This window comes from Panthera uncia, chromosome B1 (genome assembly GCF_023721935.1).
Source record: "Panthera uncia isolate 11264 chromosome B1, Puncia_PCG_1.0, whole genome shotgun sequence".
Taxonomy (NCBI): Eukaryota; Metazoa; Chordata; class Mammalia; order Carnivora; family Felidae; genus Panthera; species Panthera uncia.
In genome coordinates, this window is record NC_064811.1 from 182385957 (window position 1) to 182403619 (window position 17663).

A 17663-nucleotide genomic window follows, 5' to 3' on the forward strand; every position below is an offset into this window, starting at 1 on the left:
ATTTCTTTTTTTTAATGTTTATTATTTTTGAGAGAGAGAAAGACACAGAGCAAGCAGGGGAAGGGTAGAAAGAGAGGGAGACACAGAATTGGAAGCAGGCTCGAGGCTCTGAGCTATCAGCACAGAGCCCAACGTTGGGCTCAAACTCACAGACCGTGAGGTCATGACCTGAGCTGAAGTCAGCTGCTTAACCAACTGAGCCACCCAGGCGCCCCTCTATGTTACATTTCTTATCAAATTTCAGATATACTATGCTTATAGCATTTTCCAAATATTCCTGGTCAAGAGTACTATTTTTAGAAACTTTTGATAATTCAGTATTACTTCATCTTAGCCATCCATCCTATATCCAAATGATTACCATTTGCTTTCTGAAAGCTCAAAAGCCATATTATAAAAATTCATTCTAGAATTTTACCATGACTTTGAACTCCATGAAATATTATGTTTTGTAGATAGACTCATCATTACTTTTTAAAATTACTGCCTTTTCTTATTCTCATTCTTATTTCACATAATTTTATGCCTTTATACAGTAGGTTAAGTTCTGGGAAATCACTAAGTGTGTGTCTTAGGATCCAGGAATTCCCAAAATGGAAAGTAGCCCGAAGTGGCCCAGAAATGGAAAAAAGAAATAAAAGCTTGCCAGTGGTTGTCATTTTTATGGTATATATGGTTAGCTCTATAAGCTAATTCTTAAGACTTTAATTAACTTCATTTAGAAAATATCACAGTGCCTACATTTTAACAGATTTACACACTAAGAGTATACCAGCCTAATCATTCTTGTCTACACACCTCCATTTTTTCCCTTTATATACACTGAAATAATAAAAATAATAAAGTATGTAATTAGATTAAAATATCAGGCTATTGTGTAGTGATTTAAGACTAGAGGAAATCTATATTTGATTTTTTGTTATTGCTATTGTAATTATAATTAAGAACAAGACTGTTGAAATAAAACAATATCAGATATAGTATACTTATTCTGCATATATGTCTTTTTGGATAATAAAATATAGGAATAAACAACAAATAGAAATATAGCTCATCAATATTTATCCCATATAAGCTATGGCAGTTTTTTCCTAAAAATAAATCCCTATCCAGGGAATTTGCAATACTTTTTTGGATATTTGGATTACTTGGGATTTTTCAAATGAAAAGTTTCCAAGGAGATGTGATTAATACTATGTACATGTTGTTTCCATATATTAGCAGACTTCCCTATTTAAGCATATATTTTGGAAGCATATTTGACTTTGATAGCTTATAACATATGCATTTTGAATGCAGAATATATATATATATATATATATATATATATATATATATACTTATAGTATAACATATATATAAAACAAGTGTATATATATATATGCATATATACATATACTTTTTTAGGCATCCATGTAACACATTATGTGGTTTCTATTTTGAATGCATTAAATTATACAAAACTGGGAAAACTAATACTCATTTTCATAGACTTATACATTAACATATAAGGTATATACTTCTATTTCCCTTTTTCTTTTTGTTTTCCAATTCCATTCATTTGTTCTCTTATTTGCTTAAAAATTGAGTGCCTACTATATGAAAGTCTTCAGTTATACTCTAAAGAATAAGATTAAAATATATATATAACATAATTATATATATATAACTTAATTTTATATATATATAGTGTTCTTACCTCGACTGTTCCTAATTCTTTCCAAACTGGTATCAGTAGAAAAGCAAATGTATAAACCAACAACTTTCTCTTAGTATGATAAAATGAATGCGTGTGTCAGGTATAATGAAAACAGAAAGAAAGACAGAGCTGCATTTGCCAGGGGAGGATGCTTACATGGGTGGGAATAAGAGCTGCTAACATTTGTTTATGGCATATTGCCGCTTCTTTCTGCTATCACTCATAAACAATTGATCCCCCTACTACTACATAATCCATCATCTCCAAATTGATGTGGCCGATTTGCATTTCATTGCTTAGATCAGTGATACACATTGCCATACTACTATTAATGATTATAAAGAATGTAAAAAGTGCTTAACTTACAATCAGGGTAGAACTGGAACACTTGGGAGACTATGTAAGACCCAATTAATATTAATTAATGATAATGTCAGTACACTTCAGACTGTACTTTCTTCTGCAAATTAAAATGATGTGATGAGAATAAACCGGCAGTTGGGATGTTTCATAGAACAAAGATACTTTTTCCTTCCATCTCTCTTAATCAGTTGCTTATGTTTACTTTTAAAAATTACATTTTCATAACAACATGGACACAGTACCTCCTGCCAGTATTTTCTTTCTTTCTTATTATTTGTGTGTGTGTGTGTGTGTGTGTGTGTGTGTGTGTGTGTGTGTTTGTATGTATCTCTAGGGGACGTGGAGAACTATTCCATCTGTGGAAGACTTGTGATGAAGTTCCTTGCAGTTCTTTTAATGATTATGAAATGAAGAATTTGACTTAGTTCAAGCAGCCATACTTGTAGTCATTACACCTGCAGCCTCCTTGTGCATCAGTCCTAGGGCATGCCAAAAGATGAAATGGCGTTTTGATTGGATAAATCTAATAGCTCATGGGTATAATGCCATGCTTCCTTGACTTATGTTTGTGTTGTTGTTGTTGTTGTTGTTGTTGTTGTTGTTGTTGATGTTGTTGTTGTGGAGGTTTGGGGTTTTGGTTTTTTTGTTTGTCTGTTTGTTTGTTTTTAATACATGATAGGAAACCCTCAAACATTATGATGTAGGCATTGCAGTGCTCAGCACAGGACAACTCAAGCAAACAAAAGACATCATAACTCACAGGTGTTATATCTTATCTATAAATTACCAGCCGCTATGGCTGACAGTGAGGAACTGACCCCCATCCATCTCCACATTGCATTCAGCTCTCACAAAGTCTATGAGCAAAGAAGTAAAACATGATTTATGATAAGTTGCAAGATACCACGCTTGCATATTGCTGTGTGTGGAGCAGAGATCAATTCATGGCTTACAAATTTGTCACAGGACAGTGCATCTTCCAGTCTGCCACCTTCAAATTAAGTGTCATGATGAGAGAAAAATATGGCAATGTCTTGGGAAAAAATAGCACATTTTGATTAGGTTACAGAAATGGTGTGGGATAACAAAAGACAGGAAACTAGAGTTCTCACTTGGTCACAGCATTCAGTTTAAGATCAAGGAGATAAAAATAGGAGAGCAAATACATAAAATGGAAGAAGAATCCTTATAACTAAATGAAGATGGCATTTGAGATTGTAACATAGAAGAAAACATTACTGGTCATTCCCAAGGGAGCTGACCTACCTCTAGCTCCTATTAATTCTAAACATTGGGAGGGAAACCAGCTTGGAGCTTTATATTCAAATAAATTTATGCATGAATCACCATTCTGTGAATATTTATTTGGAAACTTTTAATTTATGTTCTTTCTTATTTTATGGCTTTGAAGGTGAGGCAGATTAGGGACAGATGATCAAATGGTGGACACTTTTATTTCTTTTTCTAAAAACAACTGTAAATTATTCTTATTTTAAGGCTTAGACTTAAAAATCTATCTTGGGCTAATACGTAGGGCAATTAAACAATTAAAATACTGCTGACTCATAAATATTAAAAAAAAAAAAAGAAAAGGGATGGGGTGCCTGGGTGGCTCAGTCAGTGGAGTGTCCTACTTCAGCTCAGGTCATGATCTCACAGTCTGTGGGTTTGAGCCCCGCGTCGGGCTCTGTGCTGACAGCTCAGAGCCTGGAGCCAGCTTCTGATCCTGTGTCTCCCTCTCTCTCTGCCCCTCCCCCAGTCTCACTTTGTCTCACTCTGTCTCTCAAAAATAAATAAATATTAAAAAGAATTTAAAATAAAATAAAATAAAATGCTGCTGACTCATGTACACATGACTCTGCAGATGCAGATTTTCCTTTCTAGGACTTTTCAGAAGCGTTGTGGATTTGACATGTATTCATTCCAGTTGCTTATATCAATACCACAAGATAGAATCAGCAGGCATGAGGTTGGCCTTCAAATTCCTCCTACTTTAGACAAAGAGCAAAAGATCTATATGATGTATATAAGTTAATTGTAGGTTTTACCTTAACATATCAGAATTACCCAGATAGTCAGCATGATAAATGCCTTCTTGCATTGCACGCATATTTTTAAAACTAGCATGTCCACCTCTGAATTCTTGGTTTTTCCTTAAACCTGTTTTTATTCTACCTCAGTAAATGTCATTTGCATTGTCCTAGTTGTCTACATTATATATCTGGGGATCTCTTTGATACTTTCTTTTCCATCACCTTGTCTACCTCCTACTTCCCTTAATCCTATTAGTTTTACTCCAAAATCAATGTCTAGGGTACCCAGTTCTCTTTCTATTACCACCGTCCCCAGTGCACACCGCCTGTATCTCTTTCTGCCACTATGGAAATGATTTCTCGATTGGTCTCACCATTTCCACTCTCTATTCCAATGATATTTTTTTTTTTTTTGAGAAAGAGAAAGAGCGAGTGGAGTGAGAGACAGAGGGAGAGGGAGAGAGATAATCCCAAGAAGGCTCCACACTCAGAGTGGAGCCAGACACAAGGCCCAATCCCAGAACCCTGGGATTATAACCTGAGCCTAAATCAAGAGTCATACACTTAACCAACAGAGCCACCCAGGTGCCCTAATGATATTTCTTAAAAATTAAATCTAAATGTGTTCCTTCCATTTTATAAAGCCCTCAGTACTTTACCATTTCAGATAAGGGTAAACTATAAATCTTTAACAAGGTTCTTCAGTTTCTGGCTACTTCCTGTGTCTTCAGCTCTAACTCGCATGGTACTTTCCTTCTCCCTTGCTATCCTCAGGCATCTGGCTCCCTTTTCAATCATTTGGGTGTTTCTTACTCTTTGCTTGTACTATTCTCTGTGCTCAGAATCTTTCTTCCCCACCCCATGCTTGAGTAACTGATGTTCATCCTCTGGAAATGCTGTCCCTAACCTAAGCCCAATGTATCGTGTTATCCCCTTTAATAGTGTCCTAGATTCTCATAAAACTTACCAAAATTTGTATTTTTAAAATTTTGTATTTGTTTATTCAATACCATTTTTGTCCACTTAACTGTAGACTTCACTAAGTCAGACCTTATTACTTACTGCTGTGCATCCTGCGTGTAGCACAGCCCTTGATCCCGATCTGCAATTCATCAATACTTGTTGTGTAAGAGTTATGAATCTCAAACCATAAACTCAAACGTGTAAGATATGTCCATGTCTTTATTTCCTTTAATGAAGGTGAATCTTATTCTGGGCTTTATTTTATTGGGCTGGTAGGAAATTTAAGTACAAACATTTTTAGGACTTTCTCCCCATGGAAGGATCATACTGAAGCCCATTGGTGACTTGAAATGGGGATGGTCCATAACTTAAGCCTCCGTGTTCATAGCTGACAACTGCATGGTTTCAAGGTCATGAGGACCCTTTTAGTCTGATGGCTTTCTGTCTCCATGCCATGGGGGGCAAATGAGAATTTTAGTCAATGCTAAAAAGCTGTGCAAAGTTCAGTCTCCTTCAGCACACTTTCTTTCTGAGCTGCTATCAACTTCCCAGGGCACCCCCAGAGAGAAGGGGGCAGGTCTTGTCTGCCTGCAAAGCTATCTCCCCTTCTCTGTGTAAGGGGGATCATTCTGGCCCCTCTCTTCAACACAGCTCACCTCTTCTCTCCTCTTGTTGCTTTCAAAGATATTTGCCAGGCACACAGGATCTGGGCACAATGTCTGAGAGAGAATCTGAAGTCCTACCTTCCTACTAGCCACATGGCTTCAAACCACTCTGAACCTCAGTTCCCTAATCTTTAAAAATGGAATGACAATGGTCCCTACCTTGAGGGATTATTAAACGAATAAATATACGTGTCTTGGAAAAAAGACAGGCTCATTATAAACACAGAAGAAATGTTAGTTTTTATTACTATTCTAGGTCCAATCTGGAGAACTTCTGTTTTTGACTCAGTATTGACAACTTCACCTGGAGCAATGAGGTACAAAAGGGTTTGGTTTTAATCTTCCTCCCAAGACATATTCTACAAAGTAAGACTTGTTTGTCTTTTCACCACTATATCTGTGACACCTAGAATGATGTCCAGCCTTCAGTACTCCAGCCTCCATAAATACTTGTTGAAGAGCTCATTAAAAATCACTGCCGGGGTGCCTGGGTGGCTCAGTCATTAAGCATCTGATTTCGGCTCAGGTCATGATCTCTCGGTTTCTGAGTTCGAGCCCCATATCTGTGTGGAGGCTGCTTGGGATTCTCTTTCTCTCCCTCTCTCTCTGTTCCTTCCCCGCTCACACACGCTCTCTCACTCTCTCCCTCAAAAATAAATAAATATTGAAAAAAACTCCCTGTCTCGTTTCTATAGTGTTACAAGAAGACAGAGGGCCCATACCTGAAGTACAGTGTGACAGGAAGAGTGATGTGGTGAGAGCCCTGCATGACTGGCTACGGGGACAGGGTGGCTGGAGCTGCACACTCACTAGGTTCATTATAAGCAAAATGAGAAGCTTGACGTCGTGTCAGGGTCAAGAGCAGAAGAATCCAAGGGACCTGACATTCAGCAAATGTGAAACAAGTCCCTGGGAAATGAAGAGACCCAGGGTTCCTTAAGGGGTAGGCCTACCTGGGTCTGACAGTGGCCAGGTAGCAGCTTGCAATGTTGTTGTTTCCTCATGCATTATATGCAAAAGAGAATGGTGCCCACTTCATGGGGTTGCTGTGAGGATTAAACCAGCGAATTTATGGCAAATCCCTCAGAAGAATGCCTGGAAAGAGTGAGTTCACGGTGGTGTGGGCCACCAGGAGTATCCCCCACAAGATCCCACATTCCGGGAAGCAGAACACACCTGTCTTATTAGCAATTGGACCCTTGGCACCTTACACACCTCTTGAAGTCTAGCAGGTGCTCAGCAATTATTTGTTTAATTAATGAGCAGGAGGGAAGTCGAATCAGGGGCAGAAAACAATGTGTGATCTGGCTCTTGAGAGGGAGTTCAAGATGCAAAGGAAGCAGAGGGTAAGTGAGGGTTTTTCCAGACTGGGAACAACTTGAACGCAGACAAGAGGAAGGAAACAGCACGGGCTGAGCCTGGGAGCCTGTGCAGTTCAGCGAGTCTAGCACAGCAGGACATGGAAAAGGGGTCAGGAATAAGGCAGGTGCCAGAAGTAGATGGCTTTGCATTTGGCCAAGCTCATTTATGTGCAGCTTAATGTGTAGTTTTCTTTATATGATTAATTCATTAACCCTACTGAGGACAAAAAACCTTGTTAAGAAGTCAACCAAGGAGTTTCAGCACACTTAATCCTTTATCCTGGATCTTTCTCATTTTGTTTTACTCTGATTGAATACTACCATCTACCAAACTATTCCTAAGTATTCTTGTTTGTTTTTTATGAGGCACAGGTGATAAACCTGAATACTGATGCCACAATCTTAGAAACTCTAATGACACTTGCAAGGGACAAGAAAGAACAGTCAAATTTTAGGTTTTGCCACGCTAGCTGTCCATCATCTTAAATACTGACTTTTTAAAATTTTGAAATATTTCCACATATTAGACAATGAGAAGGTGGTAATAGTTCACAGAACTAGTAAACCTATCTTTAAGATCTTTGTGATACAAACATAATTTCTACATTTATCAACGCAAGTTGTTTTTCCCTCTACTTTCTATTCTACATATTATCTAAATCTTTTTCTCCAGAAAGATGGACTTTTACAAATTAAGAATTACTAGTGATTTGTTTTATCAAGAAATAGTTTTTTGTGAAATCTAAAAAACCAAAACCTTCATAGGAAAAGAGATCAGACTTCTTACCAGAGGCTGAGCAGGGGGAGGGGGAAGTAGAGGAAGGGGCTTAAAAGGTACAAACTTCTAGTTACAAGATAAATAAGTGCCAGAGATGTAATGTACAATGTGATGACTGTAGTTAATATTACTGTATGTAATATTGTTGTCAAGAGAGTGAATTCCAAGCATTCTCATCACAAGAAGAATACTTTTTCCTTTATTGTCTTTTCTTTTCTTTTTATTACATCTGTATGGGAAAAACGGGTGCTAGCTGAACCTATTGGGGTAGCCATTTCATTGTATATATAAGTCAGACCACCATGTTATATGTTTAATTTGTACGGTAACAAATGTCAATTATTTCTCAAGAAAATGGAGAAAAGTAGCTTGTTACCGTGTCAGCAAACTTATGTTTTCCTACTTGTTAGTACTTGAAAACGCCCTTGATTAAAATGGCCAAGCCTGTCTCATCATCACCAAAGTTTGTCAACTCCCCTTCACCCTTCACGTGCCCCTGCCCAGACTTCCGAAGTATTCTGTGTATATCTCTTTCATGGGGTAGCTCATTGTGCACATTGTATTTGCATCTATGCGTGTGGCTTATTTCCTACTAAATTGCGAGTTCCTTGAAAGAGATTCAATGCCTACGGGGGATTCTGACATATCACGTGCCCCCAAAATGTAAAATGAACAAACAAAAAACCTTGAATAAAATGAAAGAAAAAGTATGTTTCTACAAATGCATGACTTAAAGTTAGAATAGCCATCATAGGGGTGCCTGGGTGGCTCAGTCGGTGAAGCATCTGACTCTTGGTTTCAGCTCAGGTCATGATCTCATGGTGCGTGAGTTTGAGCCCTGCATCTGGCTCTGCACTGACAGCATGGTGGCTACTTGGGATTCGGTCTTCCTCTCTCTTGGCCCCTCCCTTGCTCTCTCTCTCTCTCTCTCTCTCTCTCTCTCTTAATAATAAATAAACATGTTTGTAAAAAGTCTCTAAAGAAATAGAATACCCATTATAGTAGAACTCATAATTTATATCTCAGGTTTCGAACCACAAATGTCTTCACTAGTTATGGAAAAATATAAAGAATTATATTTTTTAATCTGTCCTTTGAATATCTCTTTATTCTTACATTCTGAGAATCTTTCTTCATGTTGTAAGCTTAAAAAGTAGAGTTTTAGAGTGATGGCCAAGAAGAAAATAAAGTATAATTTTGTCTCTTCCCTTTCTCATAGCATTTACCTATTCAAAAACTTGACTACAATAACTATTTTTTTTAATAAACCATTTTTTTCTTTGTTTATTCTCTGGATGGGAAGTTGCTGTCAAGCCAGGGAATGTATTTCCCTGTTTCACTCCACGTAGTTGCAGCCACATTACTAATATTGTGTCATGTGACAGCAGCTACACATGTCATGAGGATTAATACGTCATGTTGTCTTCCCATTCTGCAGCACGATCAGAGACTGTAGATGGAAGGTGACAGCACCACAAGACAGAAGGAGCCTGGGTCCTTCTGGAAATGTTTGCAACAGAGCCACCCCTGAAAGCCATCCTATTAAAAATATTCACATTGTACTTTAAAACACTGGAGTAGGAAATACGCATTTATTGTAATTATGGAGAGTTGAGATTACTTGTGACATCAGGTAACATTAACTTGCCTAATATGCCAGAACACTTAAGAATGCGTTTAAATGTCATGATGTCATTAATATTGTACAGAAAAGGACTCAGTATGGCCTAGAGCAAACACCGGATTTATTGTGTTGCAAAGTTTTGGTTTGAAACCCTGCTTTAAAAAACACAGGACTTTAGGTGGGTCACTTCACTGCATTACTCCACATCCCTGAAAAGGATGTAGCAACAAAGCAAAACCAGATGAGATGATATGCATAAATCCCACAAAAATCAAAAAAGCACTGTGTGACTTTAAGGAGAATTATAATTGTCATCAAATGAAACAATCAGTAAATAATTGTGCTTTGGGGGCCCTGGGTGGCTCAGTCGGTTAAGCGGCCGACTTCGGCTCAGGTCATGATCTCGCGGTCTGAGTCCGAGCCCCGTGTCGGGCTCTGTGCTGACAGCTCAGAGCCTGGAGCCTGTATCAATTCTGTGTCTCCCTCTCTCTGACCCTCTCCTGTTCATGCTCTGTCTCTCTCTGTGTCAAAAATAAATAAACGTTAAAATTTTTTTTTTTTTTTAATTGTGCTTCGTCTACAGAATGTAAGAAAGTCGTAGTCATTGCCATCAACCTTGGTAAAACAGCATGAGTTAATATTTCATTGGTGAAACATGAGGTTTCTTTGGATGCTCTTCATCTGAACCTACTTCCTTCCCTCACTATCTGTAAATGATTGACTTTGAGAGCTGGGTTTCAGTGATTGAATCTAATGAAGCTTGAGCATCAGGGCAATCTATTGCCTGGTACACTTCCAAAGGCCGATTTTATTTTTATTTTTTATTTTTTATTTTTGGCTTCTTAAGATTTTAATTCCAGTATAGTTAACATACAGTGTTATATTAATTTCAGGTGTACAATATAGTGATTCAATAATTCCATATATCACCTAGTGATAAAAAGATGGAACACTTCACAGATTTGTGTGTCATCTTTGCACAGGGACCATGCTAATCCTCTCCATATCGTTCTAATTTTTAGTACAATGTGCTGTCAAAACGAGTACCCAAAGGCCAATTTTAAGCAATTGTAAACATATCCTTATTTTTTTGTTGTTGGATGGGAATTGTAGAAAATAAAAGTTATCTGAATTCCTACAATTCTAAAGCAAACATTTGTGACAATGCTGCAAACAGCAAGCACAACTGTGTGACTATGTGGGCAGTCACATGTTTTTCCAGATCCCAACATTTCAGATTCATCTTTGTCTGACGCTAAGAGACCTGCAAAACTGTTATTGATACAGCAAAATGGTTCTGAATCTCAGAGTTCTTATATGAAAACCATTTGATACAAGTTTTCCAAATGTTTACAGTTCTAAAAATTTTACATGGCATTACCAATAACAAATGATGCAACTTAAAGAAATCTTCCTAAAGATCAAATTTTGATCAATCAGACAAGAAGCAAGACATTCTTTCCATTGTCCCCTAGAAAATACTTTTTAATTCTTATTTGAAACTATAAATAGCAATAAAAAAAGGAAAGAAATATAAATAGCATTGCATACAAATGCAAGGGGAAATGGTAATGTGGAGGAGTGTCAAATAGTTACTAAATGTTCTTTCTCTGTATGATATAATGCTTGTGATATTTGTCAACTTTGAAAATATATATGTACTGATTCCTTTTCCTACTCAAAATAAATATTCATTTTCATATATAATTTAGAATTTATAATTTTGTATTACTTTCCTTAGATTCTCCAATATTGTATAGCAGCAGGCACCACAAATATATTCCTTCCTCGGATGACTCTATTTCCAAACTCTAAAAAACTTCCTTTCATACTGTCCGTTTTCTAGAAGATTTTTTTTTAATTATCTTCTTTTTATGACATTTATTTGTTTTGAGAAAGAGAGAGTGCACAAGCTGGGGAGGGCAGAGAGAAAGGGAGGAAGAGAATCCCAAGCAGGCTCCATGCTGTCAGTGCAAAGCCCAACATGAGGCTAAATCCCACAAACTGTTAGATCATGACATGAGCCCAAATCGAGTTAGGTGCTTAACCAACTGAGCAACCCAGGCGCCCCTAAAATTACCTACCAAGACTTCCTTTCTTGAGATGGAAATGTAGAAAATTCATTTTCTTGATGGCATATTTCTTCATTTATTTTGTTTTGTTTTAAGCTCTTATTTGGACACAGAAAATTCCTTTTGATTCAAATAACTCATAAAGCCATAAAGGTTGAATTCTAAAACAGGAGTATTTATTCACCATAGCTACTTAGCATTTCTAATCCAAGTATTCACTGCTTTTACTATTCAAATTAGTTCAGACTGTCTCATTGAAACAATTTTATTTGAAACTCTCAATGATTATATATATATTTCAAATATATATATATATTTTTTTTTCAAATATTGTATATATATTTGAAACTATGTGGTAAAAGCAGTGATAATTTAAAACCTATATACCTACATTTCCTAAACACATTATTTTAACTTAAATAAATTCACATTCATTAGCCAAATTTTTGACATAGGACCAAGGCCTTTTTCATATGTGATTTCTGATTGTTTATTGGTGTTATTTTTCCAGCATAAAATAAAACCATAATTCATCATCTATGAATTCAAGTTTGGCTTCCTTTAATGGGGAGCCACGTAAGAAGCAAGCTTAGTGCAGAATCTGTCTGGAATTTAACACTCATTTCCTATTCTTTTACATATGTCTCATATACCTCTAATCTTTTTTTTTTTAGTTATTTGCATTATCCAATGTTTCCAATAAATTTTTCTTGATTTTTATAAAAATAACTCCTTTTTATTACTTACATAATACTTAATGAAATTTTATAATTATGAAATCTAACCAGCACAAATCAGTTTGGGAACAAACTGACTCTTATCAGCACACTGGTCATCAGGTGGTTCTAGAATGAGAGTCTTAGAGAGGAGGTCTAGGAGCCATACCTACATACTGTTCTGCAGACTTAAGTCAGTATACTGAGATACTCTGTTTTACATCTCAAGGAAGTGAAAGTTTTGTTTAATCTAGCAAATTAGGCAAGTAGAGATTGAGTATAAAAGGTTTCTATTGTTATTGTATTTTTAAATTTTTTTTTCTTTAATGTTTCTTTTTGAGAGACAAGAGAGTGAGAGAGAGAGAGAGAGAGAGAGAGTCAGAGCATGAGTAGGAGAGGGGCAGAGAGAGAGGGAGACAGTGAATCTGAAGCAGGTTTCAGGCTCTGAGAGGTCAGCACAGAGTTCCAGGCAGGGCTCGAACTCAAGAACCATGAGATCATGACCTGAGCTGATGTCGGACGCTTAATCGACTGAGCCACCCAGGCACCCCTATTGTTATTATTTTTATATTAACGTTTTTCATAGAAATAATTAATGATCTATGATGATCTGAGTTTCTTTCTGCAAGATACAATTAACTTTTCTGAGCTAGTAATGCTCAGTCAAATATCCAAACTGTGTTTGGATCCTAGGCTGTAGTAAGTAAATGAGTAGAGAAATGCCCCGTTAAAGGTTCTGCCACCCATGCAATGGATACAGTGCTTCCTCTTGTCACAGGATGGGAACAGGTGACTATTTGTCTTTTGCAGTGAAGTTAGTCACCCTAAATTGGCCCCTCATCACTTTTCTGAAATCCTTTAGAAATGAGGAAAGAGGAATAAAAAAGGTATACTCTTTAGTGTGATAATATGGTGGTGGTGGTGGGGTTGTTCTAGATAAAAGGAAGGGAAACAATACACACACACAGAGACCACTAATTATGGTATGTAAATAAACTGCATTACACTCTAAACTCCACTGAAAGCAGAAACTACAATTTTTAATTATTTGTTGACCGTAATATAATATCAAGCTCCTAACAGACTACTTGCCAATCATGGACATCAATATATACACTTGAATGAATTAAAAAATAATAGAATTCCTTCACTACACTTTTATTTGAATAAACTTGTTAATAAAGAGATAGTCTATACCCACTTTACCCCCAAAATTTGTTGATCAAAAACTCTAATTTATATGAATTATCTAGTTAGAATTTATCATTATTATATAATGATTTTTAAGTTCCCATTGTGCACAATGAAAACACTACATTTGTATTTTTTTAAATTACCTGGCAGGCTTAGCCAATGCTTCGTATTTGAAAGCATTGGGCAATCAAAAATTATACTTTTCAGTCAGACTTAAATGTAATATTTACAATAACTGCTGTAATGATCAACAATAGCCAAAGTATGGAAAGAACCCAAATGTCCATCAAGGGACGAATGGATAAAGAAGATGTGGTATATATATACAATGGAGTATTACTGGGCAATCAAAAAGAATGAAATCTTGCCATTTGCAACCACGTGGATGGAACTGAAGGGCATTATGCTAAGTGAAATTAGTCAGAGAAAGACAAATATCATATGACTTCACTCATATGAGGACTTTTAGAGACAAAACAGATGAACATAAGGGGAGGGAACCAAAAATAATATAAAAACAGGGAGGGGGACAAAACATGAGACTCTTAAATATGGAGAACAAACAGAGGGTTACAGGAGGGGTTGTGGGAGGGGGATGGGCTAAATGGGAAGGGGCACTAAGGAATCTACTCATGAAATCATTGTTGCACTATGTGCTAACTAATTTTGATATAATTTTTAAAAAAATAAAATTAAGAAAAAAATAAATAAAATAACTGCTGTAAACTAGGAGCTATTTGAAATTTTTAGGAATGTTGAATTATTTTGTATATCTAGGATATATATATATATATATATATATATACATATATATATATATATATATAAAATAAGTAGTAGTTCCTTTGGCTGTTACTTGGATCATAGATTGGCATGCTATGCTCTGTGATGCTGTTATGTTACATTATGTTATATTACAGGAGAAAGTTTATCCTTACAGTGAATAGAATTCTACAGTGGCTATTAGCTTTCAAAGTATAGTGTAACTATGCTTGATACCCTATAATGTTGGCACCCCACTCTGGACTATTGAAGATTGGTATATCTTCATTTCTCCCTGGGGGAATTCAACCCATTTGCAAATATGAACATTGACATCTATCTTCTTTGACTTTGCTTTTCCCCGGGGATCCTACTTTAAGACCTGGAGGGACATGTCATGAGCTAGAGAAGACATACAAATGTGAACAACAGTAAATTAAACTGTGGAACAAAAGGTCATTCCAAATAAACTTTCTATTTCCCTTGTTATAGTGTATTGCAAATGAATCTCAATCAGATGGCTGCAATTCCCCTAGACTTGAGTGAAAAATAATGCAAAGCATAAGAGAAACTCTGTTTTTATTTATCCACATGTACCTCTAAACATTAAGTCATCCCCAGTTCTCTATAAGTTTTATTTAGCCATGGAAAGTACACAATAGCTTTTTCCTTTATAACTTTACTGCAAGGGCAGTGCTGATGCCTGTATTTAATAATATGGATGTCCTTAGATTAATGAACTAGAATAAATTCAAAAGGATGTTGGATGTTATAAATTAACATAATTAAAATCTTTCTGAAGGAATTTAATAAGTAGATGGATTTGAGATATTTACATTGACATCATGACACTTTATGTAATGCTTTTATGTAACAGTTAATTGGTAAATTAAATATATACATAGGTCCTCTTAAAAATCATACCATGTTTGTGTCCATTAATTTATTAAAGAACATGTGCTATGTTTCAATAATACTGAAACATCAACTTTAACATATCCTTCTGATGAGTAATCAAATAATAGAATATATAGCCAAATTATCTAAGTTCTATAAAAGTTTATAGTAAACAGAAATAAAACAACTTGGAGGAAAAAATTTGAATACTTTCCTTTTTAAGGATATATGCTTGGAACTGTTCAGGTACATAAGGAGATTCAATGAATTTCGTTTGCTTTTTAGTAGCAGCGATGATGTTACTCTCCTAATTTAAAACTGGAAAAATTATTGTACATAATCAGTTTAACTCAAAACTGGAACAAGTTGAAATAATTATTAATAAGATGGCTAATTTTTCATACATTTTAATAGGGCTAGAAATTTAATCAGGGATGGATATTGGAGGAAAATAATTATCTTACGTTGCCCTATGGGATCTTAATTTTAATTTCTAGGCTTCTCAGAAAAGGCTTCTCAGAAAGTTTCTATTTTCCCCTTCCAGTGAAAAATAAATAATTATTTATTTCAGACAACACCCTAATATAGTCCCATACTGAAACTCGAAGACCGTGGAGCAGTCTCCTTGCCGTCCTTGTCACACAGAAATGGTGTAAATATCATGATGATTTAGGAGTCCAGTCTTTAACTACTAGCATCAACATCAATCCATATAAACATATTTTCATCCTCCTTGAGGAAATTATTTCAAGGTATTCATCCAGTTTTGGTTATAAAACAAAGAAAACTACTTCCGGCAGCTTACAAGCAAATATGCTATGTTAGTGGGTGTGTGTGTCTTGTAAAATCACAAAGAAGTTACTTTACCTGCAGGTTCTTGTTGTTATTGTTATTGATATATGTGAGTGTTTCAGACAGGGCAAGATTTATATGTTAAGTACTTACTGGAATCTTAATGCCATCTCTGACCTGCTGCTTAATCTCATCCTTGGTTCTTTTGTGATTGTTATTTCAACTATAGGTACTGACTGTAAAACCTCTTTCAGACTCCAAAAGGGCTTTTTTCTCTTCCTTCTCCTTCTCTTCCCTCCCTTTTCTTTTCTTCCTTTCCTTTTTGTTTTATTGCTTTGTTTTGCCAGAAAGTATCAGTTTGGCATTACTAGTATCGATAAAAATAAAAAGATACCAGGGAAATTTCTATTTCAGTTTATGATTCTGGAGGAATCTTACCCTAACCTCCATGAACTATAATCAATTGATTACCAAGTTAGTAATTATAATCTGGTTTGCTCAAAAATCATTTCTAATGCCAAATAGAATCACTATCGCTAAGTCAAAAGGTTCATATTCTATTCTATTTTTTTAGGGCTTATAAATTCACAATCAAGGATTAGTAGACAACCAGTATCCAGAGACTTCTATCAAGAAACATAGTCAATATGAATACATTAGAGTTTCTAAAAAGAGGTGGGTTTTCTTTGTTGTTGTTGTTATTGTTATATCTATCAGCATAATTGTTTCTATACTAGTGTAGGTATATACCCCATACCATCACATTAATGCATTAACTTTCTAATATCATTAGGAAATAAACACATTGAAAAGTGACTTAAAAGGAGCAAATCAAGAATGCTTTTCACAAATCACTTGTAATACTGTATCTTATTATAATCTCTCTGGCCTCTTATTTTTCATTGAAGATAGAAATCTTTAAAGCAATCAAATGCTAACAAAATTTCATCAGATGATATATATTTTAGTGAGCTAGCAAGAGACCAAAGTAGCATGGATTTCTTCCCAAAATCAGTTCTCTGGGTGAAACTGTAAAAGGATATATTCTCAAAATGGGGGTGGGGAGGGGGACAGGAGAGGAACTGGAGAGGAATCATTTTTTTTATGTTTATTTATTTATTTTGAGAGAGAGAGAGAGAGAGAGAGGAGGGGGGAGGGGCAGACAGAAGATCCAAACCAGGCTCTGTGCTGTTAGCACAGAGCCCCATCCAGGGCTCAAACTCAGGAACTGTGAGATCATGACCTGAGCTGAAGTTGGACGCTTAACCAACTGAGCCAACCAGGCACCCCAAGAGAAATCATTTTTATTTTTGTTTGGTTCTACAAAATGGCATGGAATTGTTTTTTTATTAATGTTTATTTATTTTGAGAGAGAGAGGAAGAGGGACAGAGAAAGGGAGAGAGAGAATCCCCAGTGGGCTCCACACTGTTAGCACAGAGCCCAACATAGGGCTCAATCTTACAAACCATGGTCATGACCTGAGGTGCAATCAAGAGTCTGATGCTCAAGTGACTGAGCCACCCAGGCACCCAGCAGTTTTGTTATTTAACGGAATTTTCTCATTTGTATTTTTACATATACAGATACTTATAAATGAAAAAATGTTTCATTTGGGGTTTAATCAGGGAAGCAGACCACTAGAAGATAAAAATAGTAAGGGCCCAGCATGCTCTATCTTCCATAATTTGTCTCATTCAGCATATTACTTTTGAAGGCTCATTTTAAGTGTTGCTTCCATTTGAC

The 17663-nt window shown here is 36.0% G+C and overlaps 1 long non-coding RNA gene and 1 other non-coding gene across 2 annotated transcripts in view; one reads left to right on the top strand and one right to left on the bottom strand.

Moving 5' to 3' along the window:
* LOC125923444 (uncharacterized) overlaps positions 1-16588 on the top strand; it is a 71939-nt gene extending 55351 nt beyond the window's left edge. Inside the window, exon 3 of the long non-coding RNA XR_007458042.1 lies at positions 16494-16588. This is a non-coding gene — a long non-coding RNA (uncharacterized LOC125923444). The remainder of the gene's footprint in view (positions 1-16493) is intronic.
* Positions 10425-10533, bottom strand: LOC125924100 (U6 spliceosomal RNA). Its single transcript, XR_007458283.1, has one exon. It is a non-coding gene; the product is annotated as a U6 spliceosomal RNA (small nuclear RNA).
* Positions 16589-17663: the final 1075 nt, after the last annotated feature.